The sequence below is a fragment of the Engystomops pustulosus genome, chromosome 9 (genome assembly GCF_040894005.1).
Source record: "Engystomops pustulosus chromosome 9, aEngPut4.maternal, whole genome shotgun sequence".
Taxonomy (NCBI): Eukaryota; Metazoa; Chordata; class Amphibia; order Anura; family Leptodactylidae; genus Engystomops; species Engystomops pustulosus.
This window is the reverse complement of record NC_092419.1, coordinates 72,014,328-72,041,593: the sequence shown is the minus strand read 5'-3', so window position 1 is coordinate 72,041,593 and position 27,266 is coordinate 72,014,328.

The following is a 27,266-nucleotide window of genomic DNA, read 5'->3' as shown; positions in this document are numbered from 1 at the left end:
AGCAAGAAATGCATGGAAAACAGTGTTCGTCTTATCATTGAGGTTGTCTTGTTAGGAAAATGAGTTAGGAGACAAAATAACGGTGTTTCTACATTAAGTTAGTGTGTCTCTTTTAGATCGGAGTTGAATAGCCCCCTAGCTCATTCAGCAACAGAGATAATCACGATCTTAGCTCTTTTAGCAAGTAATGCATGGAAAACAGTGTGCGTCTTATCATTGAGGTTGTCTTGTTAGGAAAATGAGTTAGGAGACAAAATACCGGTGTTTCTACATTAAGTTAGTGTGTCTCTTTCAGATTGGAGTTGAATTAGCCCCCTAGCTCATTCTGCAACAGAGATAATCACGATCTTAGCTCTTTTAGCAAGAAATGCATGGAAAACAGTGTGCGTCTTATCATTGAGGTTGTCTTGTTAGGAAAATGAGTTAGGAGACAAAATACCGGTGTTTCTACATTAAGTTAGTGTGTCTCTTTTAGATCGGAGTTGATTTAGCCCCCTAGCTCATTCAGCAACAGAGATAATCACGATCTTAGCTCTTTTAGCAAGAAATGCATGGAAAACAGTGTGCGTCTTATCATTGAGGTTGTCTTGTTAGGAAAATGAGTTAGGAGACAAAATAACGGTGTTTCTACATTAAGTTAGTGTGTCTCTTTTAGATCGGAGTTGATTTAGCCCCCTAGCTCATTCAGCAACAGAGATAATCACGATCTTAGCTCTTTTAGCAAGAAATGCATGGAAAACAGTGTGCGTCTTATCATTGAGGTTGTCTTGTTAGGAAAATGAGTTAGGAGACAAAATACCGGTGTTTCTACATTAAGTTAGTGTGTCTCTTTTAGATCGGAGTTGAATAGCCCCCTAGCTCATTCTGCAACAGAGATAATCACGATCTTAGCTCTTTTAGCAAGAAATGCATGGAAAACAGTGTGCGTCTTATCATTGAGGTTGTCTTGTTAGGAAAATGAGTTAGGAGACAAAATACCGGTGTTTCTACATTAAGTTAGTGTGTCTCTTTCAGATTGGAGTTGAATTAGCCCCCTAGCTCATTCAGCAACAGAGATAATCACGATCTTAGCTCTTTTAGCAAGAAATGCATGGAAAACAGTGTGCATCTTATCATTGAGGTTGTCTTGTTAGGAAAATGAGTTAGGAGACAAAATACCGGTGTTTCTACATTAAGTTAGTGTGTCTCTTTTAGATCGGAGTTGAATAGCCCCCTAGCTCATTCTGCAACAGAGATAATCACGATCTTAGCTCTTTTAGCAAGAAATGCATGGAAAACAGTGTGCGTCTTATCATTGAGGTTGTCTTGTTAGGAAAATGAGTTAGGAGACAAAATACCGGTGTTTCTACATTAAGTTAGTGTGTCTCTTTCAGATTGGAGTTGAATTAGCCCCCTAGCTCATTCTGCAACAGAGATAATCACGATCTTAGCTCTTTTAGCAAGAAATGCATGGAAAACAGTGTGCGTCTTATCATTGAGGTTGTCTTGTTAGGAAAATGAGTTAGGAGACAAAATACCGGTGTTTCTACATTAAGTTAGTGTGTCTCTTTTAGATTGGAGTTGAATTAGCCCCCTAGCTCATTCAGCAACAGAGATAATCACGATCTTAGCTCTTTTAGCAAGAAATGCATGGAAAACAGTGTGCGTCTTATCATTGAGGTTGTCTTGTTAGGAAAATGAGTTAGGAGACAAAGTAACGGTGTTCCTACATGAAGTTAGTGAGTCTCTCTTAGATTAGAGTTGAATAGCCTCCTAGCTCATTCAGCAACAGAGATAATCACGATCTTAGCTCTTTTAGCAAGAAATGCATGGATAACAGTGTGCGTCTTATCATTGAGGTTGTCTTGTTAGGAAAATGAGTTAGGAGACAAAATAACGGTGTTTCTACATTAAGTTAGTGTGTCTCTTTTAGATCGGATTTGAATTAGCCCCCTAGCTCATTCAGCAACAGAGATAATCACGATCTTAGCTCTTTTAGCAAGAAATGCATGGAAAACAGTGTGCGTCTTATCATTGAGGTTGTCTTGTTAGGAAAATGAGTTAGGAGACAAAATAACGGTGTTTCTACATTAAGTTAGTGTGTCTCTTTTAGATCGGAGTTGAATTAGCCCCCTAGCTCATTCAGCAACAGAGATAATCACGATCTTAGCTCTTTTAGCAAGAAATGCATGGAAAACAGTGTTCGTCTTATCATTGAGGTTGTCTTGTTAGGAAAATGAGTTAGGAGACAAAATAACGGTGTTTCTACATTAAGTTAGTGTGTCTCTTTTAGATCGGAGTTGAATAGCCCCCTAGCTCATTCAGCAACAGAGATAATCACGATCTTAGCTCTTTTAGCAAGTAATGCATGGAAAACAGTGTGCGTCTTATCATTGAGGTTGTCTTGTTAGGAAAATGAGTTAGGAGACAAAATACCGGTGTTTCTACATTAAGTTAGTGTGTCTCTTTTAGATCGGAGTTGAATAGCCCCCTAGCTCATTCTGCAACAGAGATAATCACGATCTTAGCTCTTTTAGCAAGAAATGCATGGAAAACAGTGTTCCTCTTATCATTGAGGTTGCCTTATTAGGAAAATGAGTTAGGAGACAAAATAACGGTGTTTCTACATTAAGTTAGTGTGTCTCTTTTAGATTGGAGTGTAATTAGCCCCCTAGCTCATTCAGCAACAGAGATAATCACGATCTTAGCTCTTTTAGCAAGAAATGCATGGAAAACAGTGTGCGTCTTATCATTGAGGTTGTCTTGTTAGGAAAATGAGTTAGGAGACAAAGTAACGGTGTTCCTACATGAAGTTAGTGAGTCTCTCTTAGATTAGAGTTGAATAGCCTCCTAGCTCATTCAGCAACAGAGATAATCACGATCTTAGCTCTTTTAGCAAGAAATGCATGGAAAACAGTGTGCGTCTTATCATTGAGGTTGTCTTGTTAGGAAAATGAGTTAGGAGACAAAATAACGGTGTTTCTACATTAAGTTAGTGTGTCTCTTTTAGATCGGATTTGAATTAGCCCCCTAGCTCATTCAGCAACAGAGATAATCACGATCTTAGCTCTTTTAGCAAGAAATGCATGGAAAACAGTGTGCGTCTTATCATTGAGGTTGTCTTGTTAGGAAAATGAGTTAGGAGACAAAATACCGGTGTTTCTACATTAAGTTAGTGTGTCTCTTTTAGATCGGAGTTGAATTAGCCCCCTAGCTCATTCAGCAACAGAGATAATCACGATCTTAGCTCTTTTAGCAAGAAATGCATGGAAAACAGTGTTCGTTTTATCATTGAGGTTGTCTTGTTAGGAAAATGAGTTAGGAGACAAAATAACGGTGTTTCTACATTAAGTTAGTGTGTCTCTTTTAGATCGGAGTTGAATAGCCCCCTAGCTCATTCAGCAACAGAGATAATCACGATCTTAGCTCTTTTAGCAAGAAATGCATGGAAAACAGTGTGCGTCTTATCATTGAGGTTGTCTTGTTAGGAAAATGAGTTAGGAGACAAAATAACGGTGTTTCTATATTAAGTTAGTGTGTCTCTTTTAGATCGGAGTTGAATAGCCCCCTAGCTCATTCAGCAACAGAGATAATCACGATCTTAGCTCTTTTAGCAAGAAATGCATGGAAAACAGTGTGCGTCTTATCATTGAGGTTGTCGTGTTAGGAAAATGAGTTAGAAGACAAAATAACGGTGTTTCTACATAAAGTTAGCGTGTTTCTTTTAAATCGGAGTTGAATAGCCACCTAGCTCATTCAGCAATAAAGATAATTATGATCTTAGCTCTTTTAGCAAGAAATGCATGGAAAACAGTGTTCGTCTTATCATTGAGGTTGTCTTGTTAGGAAAATGAGTTAGGAGACACAATAACGGTGTTTCTACATTAAGCTAGTGTGTCTCTTTTAGATCGGAGTTGAATAGCCCCCTGGCTCATTCAGCAATAAAGATAATCACTATCTTAGCTTTTTTAGCAAGAAATGCATGGAAAACAGTGTGCGTCTTATCATTGAGGTTGTCTTGTTAGGAAAATGAGTTAGGAGACAAAATAACGGTGTTTCTACATTAAGTTAGTGTGTCTCTTTTAGATCGGAGTTGATTTAGCCCCCTAGCTCATTCAGCAACAGAGATAATCACGATCTTAGCTCTTTTAGCAAGAAATGCATGGAAAACAGTGTGCGTCTTATCATTGAGGTTGTCTTGTTAGGAAAATGAGTTAGGAGACAAAATACCGCTGTTTCTACATTAAGTTAGTGTGTCTCTTTTAGATCGGAGTTGATTTAGCCCCCTAGCTCATTCAGCAACAGAGATAATCACGATCTTAGCTCTTTTAGCAAGAAATGCATGGAAAACAGTGTGCGTCTTATCATTGAGGTTGTCTTGTTAGGAAAATGAGTTAGGAGACAAAATAACGGTGTTTCTACATTAAGTTAGTGTGTCTCTTTTAGATCGGAGTTGATTTAGCCCCCTAGCTCATTCAGCAACAGAGATAATCACGATCTTAGCTCTTTTAGCCAGAAATGCATGGAAAACAGTGTGCGTCTTATCATTGAGGTTGTCTTGTTAGGAAAATGAGTTAGGAGACAAAATACCGGTGTTTCTACATTAAGTTAGTGTGTCTCTTTTAGATCGGAGTTGAATAGCCCCCTAGCTCATTCTGCAACAGAGATAATCACGATCTTAGCTCTTTTAGCAAGAAATGCATGGAAAACAGTGTGCGTCTTATCATTGAGGTTGTCTTGTTAGGAAAATGAGTTAGGAGACAAAATAACGGTGTTTCTACATTAAGTTAGTGTGTCTCTTTTAGATCGGAGTTGAATAGCCCCCTAGCTCATTCTGCAACAGAGATAATAACGATCTTAGCTCTTTTAGCAAGAAATGCATGGAAAACAGTGTGCGTCTTATCATTGAGGTTGTCTTGTTAGGAAAATGAGTTAGGAGACAAAATACCGGTGTTTCTACATTAAGTTAGTGTGTCTCTTTTAGATCGGAGTTGAATAGCCCCCTAGCTCATTCTGCAACAGAGATAATCACGATCTTAGCTCTTTTAGCAAGAAATGCATGGAAAACAGTGTTCCTCTTATCATTGAGGTTGCCTTATTAGGAAAATGAGTTAGGAGACAAAATAACGGTGTTTCTACATTAAGTTAGTGTGTCTCTTTTAGATTGGAGTGTAATTAGCCCCCTAGCTCATTCAGCAACAGAGATAATCACGATCTTAGCTCTTTTAGCAAGAAATGCATGGAAAACAGTGTGCGTCTTATCATTGAGGTTGTCTTGTTAGGAAAATGAGTTAGGAGACAAAGTAACGGTGTTCCTACATGAAGTTAGTGAGTCTCTCTTAGATTAGAGTTGAATAGCCTCCTAGCTCATTCAGCAACAGAGATAATCACGATCTTAGCTCTTTTAGCAAGAAATGCATGGAAAACAGTGTGCGTCTTATCATTGAGGTTGTCTTGTTAGGAAAATGAGTTAGGAGACAAAATAACGGTGTTTCTACATTAAGTTAGTGTGTCTCTTTTAGATCGGATTTGAATTAGCCCCCTAGCTCATTCAGCAACAGAGATAATCACGATCTTAGCTCTTTTAGCAAGAAATGCATGGAAAACAGTGTGCGTCTTATCATTGAGGTTGTCTTGTTAGGAAAATGAGTTAGGAGACAAAATACCGGTGTTTCTACATTAAGTTAGTGTGTCTCTTTTAGATCGGAGTTTAATTAGCCCCCTAGCTCATTCAGCAACAGAGATAATCACGATCTTAGCTCTTTTAGCAAGAAATGCATGGAAAACAGTGTTCGTTTTATCATTGAGGTTGTCTTGTTAGGAAAATGAGTTAGGAGACAAAATACCGGTGTTTCTACATTAAGTTAGTGTGTCTCTTTTAGATCGGAGTTGAATAGCCCCCTAGCTCATTCAGCAACAGAGATAATCACGATCTTAGCTCTTTTAGCAAGTAATGCATGGAAAACAGTGTGCGTCTTATCATTGAGGTTGTCTTGTTAGGAAAATGAGTTAGGAGACAAAATAACGGTGTTTCTACATTAAGTTAGTGTGTCTCTTTTAGATCGGAGTTGAATAGCCCCCTAGCTCATTCAGCAACAGAGATAATCACGATCTTAGCTCTTTTAGCAAGAAATGCATGGAAAACAGTGTGCGTCTTATCATTGAGGTTGTCTTGTTAGGAAAATGAGTTAGGAGACAAAATAACGGTGTTTCTACATTAAGTTAGTGTGTCTCTTTTAGATCGGATTTGAATTAGCCCCCTAGCTCATTCAGCAACAGAGATAATCACGATCTTAGCTCTTTTAGCAAGAAATGCATGGAAAACAGTGTGCGTCTTATCATTGAGGTTGTCTTGTTAGGAAAATGAGTTAGGAGACAAAATAACGGTGTTTCTACATTAAGTTAGTGTGTCTCTTTTAGATCGGAGTTGAATTAGCCCCCTAGCTCATTCAGCAACAGAGATAATCACGATCTTAGCTCTTTTAGCAAGAAATGCATGGAAAACAGTGTGCGTCTTATCATTGAGGTTGTCTTGTTAGGAAAATGAGTTAGGAGACAAAATAACGGTGTTTCTATATTAAGTTAGTGTGTCTCTTTTAGATCGGAGTTGAATAGCCCCCTAGCTCATTCAGCAACAGAGATAATCACGATCTTAGCTCTTTTAGCAAGAAATGCATGGAAAACAGTGTGCGTCTTATCATTGAGGTTGTCGTGTTAGGAAAATGAGTTAGAAGACAAAATAACGGTGTTTCTACATAAAGTTAGCGTGTTTCTTTTAAATCGGAGTTGAATAGCCACCTAGCTCATTCAGCAATAAAGATAATTATGATCTTAGCTCTTTTAGCAAGAAATGCATGGAAAACAGTGTTCGTCTTATCATTGAGGTTGTCTTGTTAGGAAAATGAGTTAGGAGACACAATAACGGTGTTTCTACATTAAGCTAGTGTGTCTCTTTTAGATCGGAGTTGAATAGCCCCCTGGCTCATTCAGCAATAAAGATAATCACTATCTTAGCTTTTTTAGCAAGAAATGCATGGAAAACAGTGTGCGTCTTATCATTGAGGTTGTCTTGTTAGGAAAATGAGTTAGGAGACAAAATAACGGTGTTTCTACATTAAGTTAGTGTGTCTCTTTTAGATCGGAGTTGATTTAGCCCCCTAGCTCATTCAGCAACAGAGATAATCACGATCTTAGCTCTTTTAGCAAGAAATGCATGGAAAACAGTGTGCGTCTTATCATTGAGGTTGTCTTGTTAGGAAAATGAGTTAGGAGACAAAATACCGCTGTTTCTACATTAAGTTAGTGTGTCTCTTTTAGATCGGAGTTGATTTAGCCCCCTAGCTCATTCAGCAACAGAGATAATCACGATCTTAGCTCTTTTAGCAAGAAATGCATGGAAAACAGTGTGCGTCTTATCATTGAGGTTGTCTTGTTAGGAAAATGAGTTAGGAGACAAAATAACGGTGTTTCTACATTAAGTTAGTGTGTCTCTTTTAGATCGGAGTTGATTTAGCCCCCTAGCTCATTCAGCAACAGAGATAATCACGATCTTAGCTCTTTTAGCCAGAAATGCATGGAAAACAGTGTGCGTCTTATCATTGAGGTTGTCTTGTTAGGAAAATGAGTTAGGAGACAAAATACCGGTGTTTCTACATTAAGTTAGTGTGTCTCTTTTAGATCGGAGTTGAATAGCCCCCTAGCTCATTCTGCAACAGAGATAATCACGATCTTAGCTCTTTTAGCAAGAAATGCATGGAAAACAGTGTGCGTCTTATCATTGAGGTTGTCTTGTTAGGAAAATGAGTTAGGAGACAAAATAACGGTGTTTCTACATTAAGTTAGTGTGTCTCTTTTAGATCGGAGTTGAATAGCCCCCTAGCTCATTCTGCAACAGAGATAATAACGATCTTAGCTCTTTTAGCAAGAAATGCATGGAAAACAGTGTGCGTCTTATCATTGAGGTTGTCTTGTTAGGAAAATGAGTTAGGAGACAAAATACCGGTGTTTCTACATTAAGTTAGTGTGTCTCTTTTAGATCGGAGTTGAATAGCCCCCTAGCTCATTCTGCAACAGAGATAATCACGATCTTAGCTCTTTTAGCAAGAAATGCATGGAAAACAGTGTTCCTCTTATCATTGAGGTTGCCTTATTAGGAAAATGAGTTAGGAGACAAAATAACGGTGTTTCTACATTAAGTTAGTGTGTCTCTTTTAGATTGGAGTGTAATTAGCCCCCTAGCTCATTCAGCAACAGAGATAATCACGATCTTAGCTCTTTTAGCAAGAAATGCATGGAAAACAGTGTGCGTCTTATCATTGAGGTTGTCTTGTTAGGAAAATGAGTTAGGAGACAAAGTAACGGTGTTCCTACATGAAGTTAGTGAGTCTCTCTTAGATTAGAGTTGAATAGCCTCCTAGCTCATTCAGCAACAGAGATAATCACGATCTTAGCTCTTTTAGCAAGAAATGCATGGAAAACAGTGTGCGTCTTATCATTGAGGTTGTCTTGTTAGGAAAATGAGTTAGGAGACAAAATAACGGTGTTTCTACATTAAGTTAGTGTGTCTCTTTTAGATCGGATTTGAATTAGCCCCCTAGCTCATTCAGCAACAGAGATAATCACGATCTTAGCTCTTTTAGCAAGAAATGCATGGAAAACAGTGTGCGTCTTATCATTGAGGTTGTCTTGTTAGGAAAATGAGTTAGGAGACAAAATACCGGTGTTTCTACATTAAGTTAGTGTGTCTCTTTTAGATCGGAGTTTAATTAGCCCCCTAGCTCATTCAGCAACAGAGATAATCACGATCTTAGCTCTTTTAGCAAGAAATGCATGGAAAACAGTGTTCGTTTTATCATTGAGGTTGTCTTGTTAGGAAAATGAGTTAGGAGACAAAATACCGGTGTTTCTACATTAAGTTAGTGTGTCTCTTTTAGATCGGAGTTGAATAGCCCCCTAGCTCATTCAGCAACAGAGATAATCACGATCTTAGCTCTTTTAGCAAGTAATGCATGGAAAACAGTGTGCGTCTTATCATTGAGGTTGTCTTGTTAGGAAAATGAGTTAGGAGACAAAATAACGGTGTTTCTACATTAAGTTAGTGTGTCTCTTTTAGATCGGAGTTGAATAGCCCCCTAGCTCATTCAGCAACAGAGATAATCACGATCTTAGCTCTTTTAGCAAGAAATGCATGGAAAACAGTGTGCGTCTTATCATTGAGGTTGTCTTGTTAGGAAAATGAGTTAGGAGACAAAATAACGGTGTTTCTACATTAAGTTAGTGTGTCTCTTTTAGATCGGATTTGAATTAGCCCCCTAGCTCATTCAGCAACAGAGATAATCACGATCTTAGCTCTTTTAGCAAGAAATGCATGGAAAACAGTGTGCGTCTTATCATTGAGGTTGTCTTGTTAGGAAAATGAGTTAGGAGACAAAATAACGGTGTTTCTACATTAAGTTAGTGTGTCTCTTTTAGATCGGAGTTGAATTAGCCCCCTAGCTCATTCAGCAACAGAGATAATCACGATCTTAGCTCTTTTAGCAAGAAATGCATGGAAAACAGTGTGCGTCTTATCATTGAGGTTGTCTTGTTAGGAAAATGAGTTAGGAGACAAAATAACGGTGTTTCTACATTAAGTTAGTGTGTCTCTTTTAGATCGGAGTTGATTTAGCCCCCTAGCTCATTCAGCAACAGAGATAATCACGATCTTAGCTCTTTTAGCCAGAAATGCATGGAAAACAGTGTGCGTCTTATCATTGAGGTTGTCTTGTTAGGAAAATGAGTTAGGAGACAAAATACCGGTGTTTCTACATTAAGTTAGTGTGTCTCTTTTAGATCGGAGTTGAATAGCCCCCTAGCTCATTCTGCAACAGAGATAATCACGATCTTAGCTCTTTTAGCAAGAAATGCATGGAAAACAGTGTGCGTCTTATCATTGAGGTTGTCTTGTTAGGAAAATGAGTTAGGAGACAAAATAACGGTGTTTCTACATTAAGTTAGTGTGTCTCTTTTAGATCGGAGTTGAATAGCCCCCTAGCTCATTCTGCAACAGAGATAATAACGATCTTAGCTCTTTTAGCAAGAAATGCATGGAAAACAGTGTGCGTCTTATCATTGAGGTTGTCTTGTTAGGAAAATGAGTTAGGAGACAAAATACCGGTGTTTCTACATTAAGTTAGTGTGTCTCTTTTAGATCGGAGTTGAATAGCCCCCTAGCTCATTCTGCAACAGAGATAATCACGATCTTAGCTCTTTTAGCAAGAAATGCATGGAAAACAGTGTTCCTCTTATCATTGAGGTTGCCTTATTAGGAAAATGAGTTAGGAGACAAAATAACGGTGTTTCTACATTAAGTTAGTGTGTCTCTTTTAGATTGGAGTGTAATTAGCCCCCTAGCTCATTCAGCAACAGAGATAATCACGATCTTAGCTCTTTTAGCAAGAAATGCATGGAAAACAGTGTGCGTCTTATCATTGAGGTTGTCTTGTTAGGAAAATGAGTTAGGAGACAAAGTAACGGTGTTCCTACATGAAGTTAGTGAGTCTCTCTTAGATTAGAGTTGAATAGCCTCCTAGCTCATTCAGCAACAGAGATAATCACGATCTTAGCTCTTTTAGCAAGAAATGCATGGAAAACAGTGTGCGTCTTATCATTGAGGTTGTCTTGTTAGGAAAATGAGTTAGGAGACAAAATAACGGTGTTTCTACATTAAGTTAGTGTGTCTCTTTTAGATCGGATTTGAATTAGCCCCCTAGCTCATTCAGCAACAGAGATAATCACGATCTTAGCTCTTTTAGCAAGAAATGCATGGAAAACAGTGTGCGTCTTATCATTGAGGTTGTCTTGTTAGGAAAATGAGTTAGGAGACAAAATACCGGTGTTTCTACATTAAGTTAGTGTGTCTCTTTTAGATCGGAGTTTAATTAGCCCCCTAGCTCATTCAGCAACAGAGATAATCACGATCTTAGCTCTTTTAGCAAGAAATGCATGGAAAACAGTGTTCGTTTTATCATTGAGGTTGTCTTGTTAGGAAAATGAGTTAGGAGACAAAATACCGGTGTTTCTACATTAAGTTAGTGTGTCTCTTTTAGATCGGAGTTGAATAGCCCCCTAGCTCATTCAGCAACAGAGATAATCACGATCTTAGCTCTTTTAGCAAGTAATGCATGGAAAACAGTGTGCGTCTTATCATTGAGGTTGTCTTGTTAGGAAAATGAGTTAGGAGACAAAATAACGGTGTTTCTACATTAAGTTAGTGTGTCTCTTTTAGATCGGAGTTGAATAGCCCCCTAGCTCATTCAGCAACAGAGATAATCACGATCTTAGCTCTTTTAGCAAGAAATGCATGGAAAACAGTGTGCGTCTTATCATTGAGGTTGTCTTGTTAGGAAAATGAGTTAGGAGACAAAATAACGGTGTTTCTACATTAAGTTAGTGTGTCTCTTTTAGATCGGATTTGAATTAGCCCCCTAGCTCATTCAGCAACAGAGATAATCACGATCTTAGCTCTTTTAGCAAGAAATGCATGGAAAACAGTGTGCGTCTTATCATTGAGGTTGTCTTGTTAGGAAAATGAGTTAGGAGACAAAATAACGGTGTTTCTACATTAAGTTAGTGTGTCTCTTTTAGATCGGAGTTGAATTAGCCCCCTAGCTCATTCAGCAACAGAGATAATCACGATCTTAGCTCTTTTAGCAAGAAATGCATGGAAAACAGTGTTCGTCTTATCATTGAGGTTGTCTTGTTAGGAAAATGAGTTAGGAGACAAAATAACGGTGTTTCTACATTAAGTTAGTGTGTCTCTTTTAGATCGGAGTTGAATAGCCCCCTAGCTCATTCAGCAACAGAGATAATCACGATCTTAGCTCTTTTAGCAAGTAATGCATGGAAAACAGTGTGCGTCTTATCATTGAGGTTGTCTTGTTAGGAAAATGAGTTAGGAGACAAAATACCGGTGTTTCTACATTAAGTTAGTGTGTCTCTTTCAGATTGGAGTTGAATTAGCCCCCTAGCTCATTCTGCAACAGAGATAATCACGATCTTAGCTCTTTTAGCAAGAAATGCATGGAAAACAGTGTGCGTCTTATCATTGAGGTTGTCTTGTTAGGAAAATGAGTTAGGAGACAAAATACCGGTGTTTCTACATTAAGTTAGTGTGTCTCTTTTAGATCGGAGTTGATTTAGCCCCCTAGCTCATTCAGCAACAGAGATAATCACGATCTTAGCTCTTTTAGCAAGAAATGCATGGAAAACAGTGTGCGTCTTATCATTGAGGTTGTCTTGTTAGGAAAATGAGTTAGGAGACAAAATAACGGTGTTTCTACATTAAGTTAGTGTGTCTCTTTTAGATCGGAGTTGATTTAGCCCCCTAGCTCATTCAGCAACAGAGATAATCACGATCTTAGCTCTTTTAGCAAGAAATGCATGGAAAACAGTGTGCGTCTTATCATTGAGGTTGTCTTGTTAGGAAAATGAGTTAGGAGACAAAATACCGGTGTTTCTACATTAAGTTAGTGTGTCTCTTTTAGATCGGAGTTGAATAGCCCCCTAGCTCATTCTGCAACAGAGATAATCACGATCTTAGCTCTTTTAGCAAGAAATGCATGGAAAACAGTGTGCGTCTTATCATTGAGGTTGTCTTGTTAGGAAAATGAGTTAGGAGACAAAATACCGGTGTTTCTACATTAAGTTAGTGTGTCTCTTTCAGATTGGAGTTGAATTAGCCCCCTAGCTCATTCTGCAACAGAGATAATCACGATCTTAGCTCTTTTAGCAAGAAATGCATGGAAAACAGTGTGCGTCTTATCATTGAGGTTGTCTTGTTAGGAAAATGAGTTAGGAGACAAAATACCGGTGTTTCTACATTAAGTTAGTGTGTCTCTTTTAGATTGGAGTTGAATTAGCCCCCTAGCTCATTCAGCAACAGAGATAATCACGATCTTAGCTCTTATAGCAAGAAATGCATGGAAAACAGTGTGCGTCTTATCATTGAGGTTGTCTTGTTAGGAAAATGAGTTAGGAGACAAAGTAACGGTGTTCCTACATGAAGTTAGTGAGTCTCTCTTAGATTAGAGTTGAATAGCCTCCTAGCTCATTCAGCAACAGAGATAATCACGATCTTAGCTCTTTTAGCAAGAAATGCATGGAAAACAGTGTGCGTCTTATCATTGAGGTTGTCTTGTTAGGAAAATGAGTTAGGAGACAAAATACCGGTGTTTCTACATTAAGTTAGTGTGTCTCTTTTAGATCGGAGTTGAATAGCCCCCTAGCTCATTCTGCAACAGAGATAATCACGATCTTAGCTCTTTTAGCAAGAAATGCATGGAAAACAGTGTGCGTCTTATCATTGAGGTTGTCTTGTTAGGAAAATGAGTTAGGAGACAAAATACCGGTGTTTCTACATTAAGTTAGTGTGTCTCTTTCAGATTGGAGTTGAATTAGCCCCCTAGCTCATTCTGCAACAGAGATAATCACGATCTTAGCTCTTTTAGCAAGAAATGCATGGAAAACAGTGTGCGTCTTATCATTGAGGTTGTCTTGTTAGGAAAATGAGTTAGGAGACAAAATACCGGTGTTTCTACATTAAGTTAGTGTGTCTCTTTTAGATTGGAGTTGAATTAGCCCCCTAGCTCATTCAGCAACAGAGATAATCACGATCTTAGCTCTTTTAGCAAGAAATGCATGGAAAACAGTGTGCGTCTTATCATTGAGGTTGTCTTGTTAGGAAAATGAGTTAGGAGACAAAGTAACGGTGTTCCTACATGAAGTTAGTGAGTCTCTCTTAGATTAGAGTTGAATAGCCTCCTAGCTCATTCAGCAACAGAGATAATCACGATCTTAGCTCTTTTAGCAAGAAATGCATGGATAACAGTGTGCGTCTTATCATTGAGGTTGTCTTGTTAGGAAAATGAGTTAGGAGACAAAATAACGGTGTTTCTACATTAAGTTAGTGTGTCTCTTTTAGATCGGATTTGAATTAGCCCCCTAGCTCATTCAGCAACAGAGATAATCACGATCTTAGCTCTTTTAGCAAGAAATGCATGGAAAACAGTGTGCGTCTTATCATTGAGGTTGTCTTGTTAGGAAAATGAGTTAGGAGACAAAATAACGGTGTTTCTACATTAAGTTAGTGTGTCTCTTTTAGATCGGAGTTGAATTAGCCCCCTAGCTCATTCAGCAACAGAGATAATCACGATCTTAGCTCTTTTAGCAAGAAATGCATGGAAAACAGTGTTCGTCTTATCATTGAGGTTGTCTTGTTAGGAAAATGAGTTAGGAGACAAAATAACGGTGTTTCTACATTAAGTTAGTGTGTCTCTTTTAGATCGGAGTTGAATAGCCCCCTAGCTCATTCAGCAACAGAGATAATCACGATCTTAGCTCTTTTAGCAAGTAATGCATGGAAAACAGTGTGCGTCTTATCATTGAGGTTGTCTTGTTAGGAAAATGAGTTAGGAGACAAAATACCGGTGTTTCTACATTAAGTTAGTGTGTCTCTTTTAGATCGGAGTTGAATAGCCCCCTAGCTCATTCAGCAACAGAGATAATCACGATCTTAGCTCTTTTAGCAAGTAATGCATGGAAAACAGTGTGCGTCTTATCATTGAGGTTGTCTTGTTAGGAAAATGAGTTAGGAGACAAAATAACGGTGTTTCTACATTAAGTTAGTGTGTCTCTTTTAGATCGGAGTTGAATAGCCCCCTAGCTCATTCAGCAACAGAGATAATCACGATCTTAGCTCTTTTAGCAAGAAATGCATGGAAAACAGTGTGCGTCTTATCATTGAGGTTGTCTTGTTAGGAAAATGAGTTAGGAGACAAAATAACGGTGTTTCTACATTAAGTTAGTGTGTCTCTTTTAGATCGGATTTGAATTAGCCCCCTAGCTCATTCAGCAACAGAGATAATCACGATCTTAGCTCTTTTAGCAAGAAATGCATGGAAAACAGTGTGCGTCTTATCATTGAGGTTGTCTTGTTAGGAAAATGAGTTAGGAGACAAAATAACGGTGTTTCTACATTAAGTTAGTGTGTCTCTTTTAGATCGGAGTTGAATTAGCCCCCTAGCTCATTCAGCAACAGAGATAATCACGATCTTAGCTCTTTTAGCAAGAAATGCATGGAAAACAGTGTTCGTCTTATCATTGAGGTTGTCTTGTTAGGAAAATGAGTTAGGAGACAAAATAACGGTGTTTCTACATTAAGTTAGTGTGTCTCTTTTAGATCGGAGTTTAATAGCCCCCTAGCTCATTCAGCAACAGAGATAATCACGATCTTAGCTCTTTTAGCAAGTAATGCATGGAAAACAGTGTGCGTCTTATCATTGAGGTTGTCTTGTTAGGAAAATGAGTTAGGAGACAAAATACCGGTGTTTCTACATTAAGTTAGTGTGTCTCTTTCAGATTGGAGTTGAATTAGCCCCCTAGCTCATTCTGCAACAGAGATAATCACGATCTTAGCTCTTTTAGCAAGAAATGCATGGAAAACAGTGTGCGTCTTATCATTGAGGTTGTCTTGTTAGGAAAATGAGTTAGGAGTCAAAATACCGGTGTTTCTACATTAAGTTAGTGTGTCTCTTTTAGATCGGAGTTGATTTAGCCCCCTAGCTCATTCAGCAACAGAGATAATCACGATCTTAGCTCTTTTAGCAAGAAATGCATGGAAAACAGTGTGCGTCTTATCATTGAGGTTGTCTTGTTAGGAAAATGAGTTAGGAGACAAAATAACGGTGTTTCTACATTAAGTTAGTGTGTCTCTTTTAGATCGGAGTTGATTTAGCCCCCTAGCTCATTCAGCAACAGAGATAATCACGATCTTAGCTCTTTTAGCAAGAAATGCATGGAAAACAGTGTGCGTCTTATCATTGAGGTTGTCTTGTTAGGAAAATGAGTTAGGAGACAAAATACCGGTGTTTCTACATTAAGTTAGTGTGTCTCTTTTAGATCGGAGTTTAATTAGCCCCCTAGCTCATTCTGCAACAGAGATAATCACGATCTTAGCTCTTTTAGCAAGAAATGCATGGAAAACAGTGTTCGTTTTATCATTGAGGTTGTCTTGTTAGGAAAATGAGTTAGGAGACAAAGTACCGGTGTTTCTACATTAAGTTAGTGTGTCTCTTTTAGATCGGAGTTGAATAGCCCCCTAGCTCATTCAGCAACAGAGATAATCACGATCTTAGCTCTTTTAGCAAGTAATGCATGGAAAACAGTGTGCGTCTTATCATTGAGGTTGTCTTGTTAGGAAAATGAGTTAGGAGACAAAATAACGGTGTTTCTACATTAAGTTAGTGTGTCTCTTTTAGATCGGAGTTGAATAGCCCCCTAGCTCATTCAGCAACAGAGATAATCACGATCTTAGCTCTTTTAGCAAGAAATGCATGGAAAACAGTGTGCGTCTTATCATTGAGGTTGTCTTGTTAGGAAAATGAGTTAGGAGACAAAATAACGGTGTTTCTACATTAAGTTAGTGTGTCTCTTTTAGATCGGATTTGAATTAGCCCCCTAGCTCATTCAGCAACAGAGATAATCACGATCTTAGCTCTTTTAGCAAGAAATGCATGGAAAACAGTGTGCGTCTTATCATTGAGGTTGTCTTGTTAGGAAAATGAGTTAGGAGACAAAATAACGGTGTTTCTACATTAAGTTAGTGTGTCTCTTTTAGATCGGAGTTGAATTAGCCCCCTAGCTCATTCAGCAACAGAGATAATTACGATCTTAGCTCTTTTAGCAAGAAATGCATGGAAAACAGTGTTCGTCTTATCATTGAGGTTGTCTTGTTAGGAAAATGAGTTAGGAGACAAAATAACGGTGTTTCTACATTAAGTTAGTGTGTCTCTTTTAGATCGGAGTTGAATTAGCCCCCTAGCTCATTCAGCAACAGAGATAATCACGATCTTAGCTCTTTTAGCAAGAAATGCATGGAAAACAGTGTTCGTCTTATCATTGAGGTTGTCTTGTTAGGAAAATGAGTTAGGAGACAAAATAACGGTGTTTCTACATTAAGTTAGTGTGTCTCTTTTAGATCGGAGTTGAATAGCCCCCTAGCTCATTCAGCAACAGAGATAATCACGATCTTAGCTCTTTTAGCAAGTAATGCATGGAAAACAGTGTGCGTCTTATCATTGAGGTTGTCTTGTTAGGAAAATGAGTTAGGAGACAAAATACCGGTGTTTCTACATTAAGTTAGTGTGTCTCTTTCAGATTGGAGTTGAATTAGCCCCCTAGCTCATTCTGCAACAGAGATAATCACGATCTTAGCTCTTTTAGCAAGAAATGCATGGAAAACAGTGTGCGTCTTATCATTGAGGTTGTCTTGTTAGGAAAATGAGTTAGGAGACAAAATACCGGTGTTTCTACATTAAGTTAGTGTGTCTCTTTTAGATCGGAGTTGATTTAGCCCCCTAGCTCATTCAGCAACAGAGATAATCACGATCTTAGCTCTTTTAGCAAGAAATGCATGGAAAACAGTGTGCGTCTTATCATTGAGGTTGTCTTGTTAGGAAAATGAGTTAGGAGACAAAATAACGGTGTTTCTACATTAAGTTAGTGTGTCTCTTTTAGATCGGAGTTGATTTAGCCCCCTAGCTCATTCAGCAACAGAGATAATCACGATCTTAGCTCTTTTAGCAAGAAATGCATGGAAAACAGTGTGCGTCTTATCATTGAGGTTGTCTTGTTAGGAAAATGAGTTAGGAGACAAAATACCGGTGTTTCTACATTAAGTTAGTGTGTCTCTTTTAGATCGGAGTTGAATAGCCCCCTAGCTCATTCTGCAACAGAGATAATCACGATCTTAGCTCTTTTAGCAAGAAATGCATGGAAAACAGTGTGCGTCTTATCATTGAGGTTGTCTTGTTAGGAAAATGAGTTAGGAGACAAAATACCGGTGTTTCTACATTAAGTTAGTGTGTCTCTTTCAGATTGGAGTTGAATTAGCCCCCTAGCTCATTCTGCAACAGAGATAATCACGATCTTAGCTCTTTTAGCAAGAAATGCATGGAAAACAGTGTGCGTCTTATCATTGAGGTTGTCTTGTTAGGAAAATGAGTTAGGAGACAAAATACCGGTGTTTCTACATTAAGTTAGTGTGTCTCTTTTAGATTGGAGTTGAATTAGCCCCCTAGCTCATTCAGCAACAGAGATAATCACGATCTTAGCTCTTTTAGCAAGAAATGCATGGGAAACAGTGTGCGTCTTATCATTGAGGTTGTCTTGTTAGGAAAATGAGTTAGGAGACAAAGTAACGGTGTTCCTACATGAAGTTAGTGAGTCTCTCTTAGATTAGAGTTGAATAGCCTCCTAGCTCATTCAGCAACAGAGATAATAACGATCTTAGCTCTTTTAGCAAGAAATGCATGGAAAACAGTGTGCGTCTTATCATTGAGGTTGTCTTGTTAGGAAAATGAGTTAGGAGACAAAATACCGGTGTTTCTACATTAAGTTAGTGTGTCTCTTTTAGATCGGAGTTGAATAGCCCCCTAGCTCATTCTGCAACAGAGATAATCACGATCTTAGCTCTTTTAGCAAGAAATGCATGGAAAACAGTGTGCGTCTTATCATTGAGGTTGTCTTGTTAGGAAAATGAGTTAGGAGACAAAATACCGGTGTTTCTACATTAAGTTAGTGTGTCTCTTTCAGATTGGAGTTGAATTAGCCCCCTAGCTCATTCTGCAACAGAGATAATCACGATCTTAGCTCTTTTAGCAAGAAATGCATGGAAAACAGTGTGCGTCTTATCATTGAGGTTGTCTTGTTAGGAAAATAAATTAGGAGACAAAATACCGGTGTTTCTACATTAAGTTAGTGTGTCTCTTTTAGATTGGAGTTGAATTAGCCCCCTAGCTCATTCAGCAACAGAGATAATCACGATCTTAGCTCTTTTAGCAAGAAATGCATGGAAAACAGTGTGCGTCTTATCATTGAGGTTGTCTTGTTAGGAAAATGAGTTAGGAGACAAAGTAACGGTGTTCCTACATGAAGTTAGTGAGTCTCTCTTAGATTAGAGTTGAATAGCCTCCTAGCTCATTCAGCAACAGAGATAATCACGATCTTAGCTCTTTTAGCAAGAAATGCATGGATAACAGTGTGCGTCTTATCATTGAGGTTGTCTTGTTAGGAAAATGAGTTAGGAGACAAAATAACGGTGTTTCTACATTAAGTTAGTGTGTCTCTTTTAGATCGGATTTGAATTAGCCCCCTAGCTCATTCAGCAACAGAGATAATCACGATCTTAGCTCTTTTAGCAAGAAATGCATGGAAAACAGTGTGCGTCTTATCATTGAGGTTGTCTTGTTAGGAAAATGAGTTAGGAGACAAAATAACGGTGTTTCTACATTAAGTTAGTGTGTCTCTTTTAGATCGGAGTTGAATTAGCCCCCTAGCTCATTCAGCAACAGAGATAATCACGATCTTAGCTCTTTTAGCAAGAAATGCATGGAAAACAGTGTTCGTCTTATCATTGAGGTTGTCTTGTTAGGAAAATGAGTTAGGAGACAAAATACCGGTGTTTCTACATTAAGTTAGTGTGTCTCTTTTAGATCGGAGTTGAATAGCCCCCTAGCTCATTCTGCAACAGAGATAATCACGATCTTAGCTCTTTTAGCAAGAAATGCATGGAAAACAGTGTGCGTCTTATCATTGAGGTTGTCTTGTTAGGAAAATGAGTTAGGAGACAAAATACCGGTGTTTCTACATTAAGTTAGTGTGTCTCTTTTAGATTGGAGTTGAATTAGCCCCCTAGCTCATTCAGCAACAGAGATAATCACGATCTTAGCTCTTATAGCAAGAAATGCATGGAAAACAGTGTGCGTCTTATCATTGAGGTTGTCTTGTTAGGAAAATGAGTTAGGAGACAAAGTAACGGTGTTCCTACATGAAGTTAGTTAGTCTCTCTTAGATTAGAGTTGAATAGCCTCCTAGCTCATTCAGCAACAGAGATAATCACGATCTTAGCTCTTTTAGCAAGAAATGCATGGAAAACAGTGTGCGTCTTATCATTGAGGTTGTCTTGTTAGGAAAATGAGTTAGGAGACAAAATACCGGTGTTTCTACATTAAGTTAGTGTGTCTCTTTTAGATCGGAGTTGAATAGCCCCCTAGCTCATTCTGCAACAGAGATAATCACGATCTTAGCTCTTTTAGCAAGAAATGCATGGAAAACAGTGTGCGTCTTATCATTGAGGTTGTCTTGTTAGGAAAATGAGTTAGGAGACAAAATACCGGTGTTTCTACATTAAGTTAGTGTGTCTCTTTCAGATTGGAGTTGAATTAGCCCCCTAGCTCATTCTGCAACAGAGATAATCACGATCTTAGCTCTTTTAGCAAGAAATGCATGGAAAACAGTGTGCGTCTTATCATTGAGGTTGTCTTGTTAGGAAAATGAGTTAGGAGACAAAATACCGGTGTTTCTACATTAAGTTAGTGTGTCTCTTTTAGATTGGAGTTGAATTAGCCCCCTAGCTCATTCAGCAACAGAGATAATCACGATCTTAGCTCTTTTAGCAAGAAATGCATGGAAAACAGTGTGCGTCTTATCATTGAGGTTGTCTTGTTAGGAAAATGAGTTAGGAGACAAAGTAACGGTGTTCCTACATGAAGTTAGTGAGTCTCTCTTAGATTAGAGTTGAATAGCCTCCTAGCTCATTCAGCAACAGAGATAATCACGATCTTAGCTCTTTTAGCAAGAAATGCATGGATAACAGTGTGCGTCTTATCATTGAGGTTGTCTTGTTAGGAAAATGAGTTAGGAGACAAAATAACGGTGTTTCTACATTAAGTTAGTGTGTCTCTTTTAGATCGGATTTGAATTAGCCCCCTAGCTCATTCAGCAACAGAGATAATCACGATCTTAGCTCTTTTAGCAAGAAATGCATGGAAAACAGTGTGCGTCTTATCATTGAGGTTGTCTTGTTAGGAAAATGAGTTAGGAGACAAAATAACGGTGTTTCTACATTAAGTTAGTGTGTCTCTTTTAGATCGGAGTTGAATTAGCCCCCTAGCTCATTCAGCAACAGAGATAATCACGATCTTAGCTCTTTTAGCAAGAAATGCATGGAAAACAGTGTTCGTCTTATCATTGAGGTTGTCTTGTTAGGAAAATGAGTTAGGAGACAAAATAACGGTGTTTCTACATTAAGTTAGTGTGTCTCTTTTAGATCGGAGTTGAATTAGCCCCCTAGCTCATTCAGCAACAGAGATAATCACGATCTTAGCTCTTTTAGCAAGAAATGCATGGAAAACAGTGTTCGTCTTATCATTGAGGTTGTCTTGTTAGGAAAATGAGTTAGGAGACAAAATACCGGTGTTTCTACATTAAGTTAGTGTGTCTCTTTCAGATTGGAGTTGAATTAGCCCCCTAGCTCATTCTGCAACAGAGATAATCACGATCTTAGCTCTTTTAGCAAGAAATGCATGGAAAACAGTGTGCGTCTTATCATTGAGGTTGTCTTGTTAGGAAAATGAGTTAGGAGACAAAATACCGGTGTTTCTACATTAAGTTAGTGTGTCTCTTTTAGATCGGAGTTGAATTAGCCCCCTAGCTCATTCAGCAACAGAGATAATCACGATCTTAGCTCTTTTAGCAAGAAATGCATGGAAAACAGTGTGCGTCTTATCATTGAGGTTGTCTTGTTAGGAAAATGAGTTAGGAGACAAAATAACGGTGTTTCTACATTAAGTTAGTGTGTCTCTTTTAGATCGGATTTGAATTAGCCCCCTAGCTCATTCAGCAACAGAGATAATCACGATCTTAGCTCTTTTAGCAAGAAATGCATGGAAAACAGTGTGCGTCTTATCATTGAGGTTGTCTTGTTAGGAAAATGAGTTAGGAGACAAAATAACGGTGTTTCTACATTAAGTTAGTGTGTCTCTTTTAGATCGGAGTTGAATTAGCCCCCTAGCTCATTCAGCAACAGAGATAATCACGATCTTAGCTCTTTTAGCAAGAAATGCATGGAAAACAGTGTTCGTCTTATCATTGAGGTTGTCTTGTTAGGAAAATGAGTTAGGAGACAAAATAACGGTGTTTCTACATTAAGTTAGTGTGTCTCTTTTAGATCGGAGTTTAATAGCCCCCTAGCTCATTCAGCAACAGAGATAATCACGATCTTAGCTCTTTTAGCAAGTAATGCATGGAAAACAGTGTGCGTCTTATCATTGAGGTTGTCTTGTTAGGAAAATGAGTTAGGAGACAAAATACCGGTGTTTCTACATTAAGTTAGTGTGTCTCTTTCAGATTGGAGTTGAATTAGCCCCCTAGCTCATTCTGCAACAGAGATAATCACGATCTTAGCTCTTTTAGCAAGAAATGCATGGAAAACAGTGTGCGTCTTATCATTGAGGTTGTCTTGTTAGGAAAATGAGTTAGGAGTCAAAATACCGGTGTTTCTACATTAAGTTAGTGTGTCTCTTTTAGATCGGAGTTGATTTAGCCCCCTAGCTCATTCAGCAACAGAGATAATCACGATCTTAGCTCTTTTAGCAAGAAATGCATGGAAAACAGTGTGCGTCTTATCATTGAGGTTGTCTTGTTAGGAAAATGAGTTAGGAGACAAAATAACGGTGTTTCTACATTAAGTTAGTGTGTCTCTTTTAGATCGGAGTTGATTTAGCCCCCTAGCTCATTCAGCAACAGAGATAATCACGATCTTAGCTCTTTTAGCAAGAAATGCATGGAAAACAGTGTGCGTCTTATCATTGAGGTTGTCTTGTTAGGAAAATGAGTTAGGAGACAAAATAACGGTGTTTCTACATTAAGTTAGTGTGTCTCTTTTAGATCGGAGTTTAATAGCCCCCTAGCTCATTCAGCAACAGAGATAATCACGATCTTAGCTCTTTTAGCAAGTAATGCATGGAAAACAGTGTGCGTCTTATCATTGAGGTTGTCTTGTTAGGAAAATGAGTTAGGAGACAAAATACCGGTGTTTCTACATTAAGTTAGTGTGTCTCTTTCAGATTGGAGTTGAATTAGCCCCCTAGCTCATTCTGCAACAGAGATAATCACGATCTTAGCTCTTTTAGCAAGAAATGCATGGAAAACAGTGTGCGTCTTATCATTGAGGTTGTCTTGTTAGGAAAATGAGTTAGGAGTCAAAATACCGGTGTTTCTACATTAAGTTAGTGTGTCTCTTTTAGATCGGAGTTGATTTAGCCCCCTAGCTCATTCAGCAACAGAGATAATCACGATCTTAGCTCTTTTAGCAAGAAATGCATGGAAAACAGTGTGCGTCTTATCATTGAGGTTGTCTTGTTAGGAAAATGAGTTAGGAGACAAAATAACGGTGTTTCTACATTAAGTTAGTGTGTCTCTTTTAGATCGGAGTTGATTTAGCCCCCTAGCTCATTCAGCAACAGAGATAATCACGATCTTAGCTCTTTTAGCAAGAAATGCATGGAAAACAGTGTGCGTCTTATCATTGAGGTTGTCTTGTTAGGAAAATGAGTTAGGAGACAAAATACCGGTGTTTCTACATTAAGTTAGTGTGTCTCTTTTAGATCGGAGTTTAATTAGCCCCCTAGCTCATTCTGCAACAGAGATAATCACGATCTTAGCTCTTTTAGCAAGAAATGCATGGAAAACAGTGTTCGTTTTATCATTGAGGTTGTCTTGTTAGGAAAATGAGTTAGGAGACAAAGTACCGGTGTTTCTACATTAAGTTAGTGTGTCTCTTTTAGATCGGAGTTGAATAGCCCCCTAGCTCATTCAGCAACAGAGATAATCACGATCTTAGCTCTTTTAGCAAGTAATGCATGGAAAACAGTGTGCGTCTTATCATTGAGGTTGTCTTGTTAGGAAAATGAGTTAGGAGACAAAATAACGGTGTTTCTACATTAAGTTAGTGTGTCTCTTTTAGATCGGAGTTGAATAGCCCCCTAGCTCATTCAGCAACAGAGATAATCACGATCTTAGCTCTTTTAGCAAGAAATGCATGGAAAACAGTGTGCGTCTTATCATTGAGGTTGTCTTGTTAGGAAAATGAGTTAGGAGACAAAATAACGGTGTTTCTACATTAAGTTAGTGTGTCTCTTTTAGATCGGATTTGAATTAGCCCCCTAGCTCATTCAGCAACAGAGATAATCACGATCTTAGCTCTTTTAGCAAGAAATGCATGGAAAACAGTGTGCGTCTTATCATTGAGGTTGTCTTGTTAGGAAAATGAGTTAGGAGACAAAATAACGGTGTTTCTACATTAAGTTAGTGTGTCTCTTTTAGATCGGAGTTGAATTAGCCCCCTAGCTCATTCAGCAACAGAGATAATCACGATCTTAGCTCTTTTAGCAAGAAATGCATGGAAAACAGTGTTCGTCTTATCATTGAGGTTGTCTTGTTAGGAAAATGAGTTAGGAGACAAAATAACGGTGTTTCTACATTAAGTTAGTGTGTCTCTTTTAGATCGGAGTTGAATTAGCCCCCTAGCTCATTCAGCAACAGAGATAATCACGATCTTAGCTCTTTTAGCAAGAAATGCATGGAAAACAGTGTTCGTCTTATCATTGAGGTTGTCTTGTTAGGAAAATGAGTTAGGAGACAAAATAACGGTGTTTCTACATTAAGTTAGTGTGTCTCTTTTAGATCGGAGTTGAATAGCCCCCTAGCTCATTCAGCAACAGAGATAATCACGATCTTAGCTCTTTTAGCAAGTAATGCATGGAAAACAGTGTGCGTCTTATCATTGAGGTTGTCTTGTTAGGAAAATGAGTTAGGAGACAAAATACCGGTGTTTCTACATTAAGTTAGTGTGTCTCTTTCAGATTGGAGTTGAATTAGCCCCCTAGCTCATTCTGCAACAGAGATAATCACGATCTTAGCTCTTTTAGCAAGAAATGCATGGAAAACAGTGTGCGTCTTATCATTGAGGTTGTCTTGTTAGGAAAATGAGTTAGGAGACAAAATACCGGTGTTTCTACATTAAGTTAGTGTGTCTCTTTTAGATCGGAGTTGATTTAGCCCCCTAGCTCATTCAGCAACAGAGATAATCACGATCTTAGCTCTTTTAGCAAGAAATGCATGGAAAACAGTGTGCGTCTTATCATTGAGGTTGTCTTGTTAGGAAAATGAGTTAGGAGACAAAATAACGGTGTTTCTACATTAAGTTAGTGTGTCTCTTTTAGATCGGAGTTGATTTAGCCCCCTAGCTCATTCAGCAACAGAGATAATCACGATCTTAGCTCTTTTAGCAAGAAATGCATGGAAAACAGTGTGCGTCTTATCATTGAGGTTGTCTTGTTAGGAAAATGAGTTAGGAGACAAAATACCGGTGTTTCTACATTAAGTTAGTGTGTCTCTTTTAGATCGGAGTTGAATAGCCCCCTAGCTCATTCTGCAACAGAGATAATCACGATCTTAGCTCTTTTAGCAAGAAATGCATGGAAAACAGTGTGCGTCTTATCATTGAGGTTGTCTTGTTAGGAAAATGAGTTAGGAGACAAAATACCGGTGTTTCTACATTAAGTTAGTGTGTCTCTTTCAGATTGGAGTTGAATTAGCCCCCTAGCTCATTCTGCAACAGAGATAATCACGATCTTAGCTCTTTTAGCAAGAAATGCATGGAAAACAGTGTGCGTCTTATCATTGAGGTTGTCTTGTTAGGAAAATGAGTTAGGAGACAAAATACCGGTGTTTCTACATTAAGTTAGTGTGTCTCTTTTAGATTGGAGTTGAATTAGCCCCCTAGCTCATTCAGCAACAGAGATAATCACGATCTTAGCTCTTTTAGCAAGAAATGCATGGGAAACAGTGTGCGTCTTATCATTGAGGTTGTCTTGTTAGGAAAATGAGTTAGGAGACAAAGTAACGGTGTTCCTACATGAAGTTAGTGAGTCTCTCTTAGATTAGAGTTGAATAGCCTCCTAGCTCATTCAGCAACAGAGATAATAACGATCTTAGCTCTTTTAGCAAGAAATGCATGGAAAACAGTGTGCGTCTTATCATTGAGGTTGTCTTGTTAGGAAAATGAGTTAGGAGACAAAATACCGGTGTTTCTACATTAAGTTAGTGTGTCTCTTTTAGATCGGAGTTGAATAGCCCCCTAGCTCATTCTGCAACAGAGATAATCACGATCTTAGCTCTTTTAGCAAGAAATGCATGGAAAACAGTGTGCGTCTTATCATTGAGGTTGTCTTGTTAGGAAAATGAGTTAGGAGACAAAATACCGGTGTTTCTACATTAAGTTAGTGTGTCTCTTTCAGATTGGAGTTGAATTAGCCCCCTAGCTCATTCTGCAACAGAGATAATCACGATCTTAGCTCTTTTAGCAAGAAATGCATGGAAAACAGTGTGCGTCTTATCATTGAGGTTGTCTTGTTAGGAAAATGAGTTAGGAGACAAAATACCGGTGTTTCTACATTAAGTTAGTGTGTCTCTTTTAGATTGGAGTTGAATTAGCCCCCTAGCTCATTCAGCAACAGAGATAATCACGATCTTAGCTCTTTTAGCAAGAAATGCATGGAAAACAGTGTGCGTCTTATCATTGAGGTTGTCTTGTTAGGAAAATGAGTTAGGAGACAAAGTAACGGTGTTCCTACATGAAGTTAGTGAGTCTCTCTTAGATTAGAGTTGAATAGCCTCCTAGCTCATTCAGCAACAGAGATAATCACGATCTTAGCTCTTTTAGCAAGAAATGCATGGATAACAGTGTGCGTCTTATCATTGAGGTTGTCTTGTTAGGAAAATGAGTTAGGAGACAAAATAACGGTGTTTCTACATTAAGTTAGTGTGTCTCTTTTAGATCGGATTTGAATTAGCCCCCTAGCTCATTCAGCAACAGAGATAATCACGATCTTAGCTCTTTTAGCAAGAAATGCATGGAAAACAGTGTGCGTCTTATCATTGAGGTTGTCTTGTTAGGAAAATGAGTTAGGAGACAAAATAACGGTGTTTCTACATTAAGTTAGTGTGTCTCTTTTAGATCGGAGTTGAATTAGCCCCCTAGCTCATTCAGCAACAGAGATAATCACGATCTTAGCTCTTTTAGCAAGAAATGCATGGAAAACAGTGTTCGTCTTATCATTGAGGTTGTCTTGTTAGGAAAATGAGTTAGGAGACAAAATACCGGTGTTTCTACATTAAGTTAGTGTGTCTCTTTTAGATCGGAGTTGAATAGCCCCCTAGCTCATTCTGCAACAGAGATAATCACGATCTTAGCTCTTTTAGCAAGAAATGCATGGAAAACAGTGTGCGTCTTATCATTGAGGTTGTCTTGTTAGGAAAATGAGTTAGGAGACAAAATACCGGTGTTTCTACATTAAGTTAGTGTGTCTCTTTTAGATTGGAGTTGAATTAGCCCCCTAGCTCATTCA